The 1,343-nt window shown below is 42.1% G+C and overlaps 1 non-coding gene across 1 annotated transcript; it reads left to right on the top strand.

Moving 5' to 3' along the window:
* Nucleotides 1–610: 610 nt before the first annotated feature.
* Nucleotides 611–717, top strand: LOC142870305 (U6 spliceosomal RNA). Its single transcript, XR_012918733.1, has one exon. It is a non-coding gene; the product is annotated as a U6 spliceosomal RNA (small nuclear RNA).
* Nucleotides 718–1,343: the final 626 nt, after the last annotated feature.

Raw genomic sequence — 1,343 nt, 5'->3', positions numbered from 1 at the left:
GAGCTTGGGATACATCAGTGAACAAAATAATCAAAGATTCCTGCCCTCACAGAGCTTATATTCTAGCAGAATGTACATAACATTCCTTTGCTTCAAGTTAGTGTTAGATCTCCCAGCTCACAGGCTAAGAAGGGATTAACAAGAGTTCCTCTACTGTTTCATATAAGCTTCACCAACCCCTTAATGGGGCACTTAATAGACACTTTAATCTAGGCCCGTTGAGCTGCCCTGCATGGCCAGCCCCGTCTGCAACAAGTAAAACACCATTCCCTTTGCACCCTTCCTTTCTTTCCTCCGCCCTCCATGACACCTGAATCCTTTTCCCAGGATCCTATCTTTTCTTTTCTCCCTTTGGTGCAGGCTACCAGCCGTTCAGCTCTATTACATTTTAGATGAGACCAGGGGGTGTATCAAATCCCATCAATGGAGTATATACAATCAGACTTTTCACACTGAAAAGACTGTCCTTCTTCATGTGTTAATATTTTTAAAAGGTCTCTGTCTCACATCTGTATTCAGCCACATTGCCAAATGTCCCTCTTGTTCCCTATGGTATGCTTTATGCCCCACAAAGGGAACGGCAAACAAGGAGGAAAAAAAAGTGTGTCCTGTGCTCTCTTCGGAAGCACATGCACTAAAATTGGAACAAAACAATAAAGAGTAGCATGGGCTCTGTATAAGAATGACATGCAAATTCGTGAAGTATTCCATATTTTTAAAAAAATGCCCCGCCACGCTAACAGTGAGAGAATAAAGAATATAGATCATGGGCCGGGCCTGGTGGCTCACGCCTGTAATCCTAGCACTCTGGGAGGCCGAGGCAGGCGGATTGCTCGAGGTCAGGTGTTCGAAACCAGCCTGAGCAAGAGCAAGACCCCATCTCTACTATAAATAGAAATAATTGGCCAACTAATATATATAGAAAAAAGTTAGCCGGGCATGGTGGTGCATGCCTGTAGTCCCAGCTACTTGGAAGTAGGATTGGTTGAACCCAGGAGTTTGAGGTTGCTGTGAATTAGGCCGATGCCACAGCACTCACTCTAGCCTGGGCAACAAAGTTAGACTCTGTCTCAAAAAAATAAAACAAACAAACAAACAAAAAGAATATAGATCATGGTCCAGGTATGGAGTTTCTTGTAGGTAATAGTTTTCTGTTTAATTTTATGAAAAAAGATAGGTATTATGTTATAAATTTTGAATTTATATATATTAATGATTAATAATAATAATTATTATTATTATTTGAGACAGAGTCTCACTCTGTTGCCTGGGCTAGAATGAGTGCCGTGGTGTCAGCCTAGCTCACAGCAACCTCAAACTCCTGGGCTCAAGGAATGCCCCTG

The sequence above is a fragment of the Microcebus murinus genome, chromosome 3 (genome assembly GCF_040939455.1).
Source record: "Microcebus murinus isolate Inina chromosome 3, M.murinus_Inina_mat1.0, whole genome shotgun sequence".
Classification (NCBI taxonomy): domain Eukaryota; kingdom Metazoa; phylum Chordata; class Mammalia; order Primates; family Cheirogaleidae; genus Microcebus; species Microcebus murinus.
Note: the sequence above shows the minus strand (reverse complement) of the source record. Positions and strands in the feature narration are given on the sequence as shown.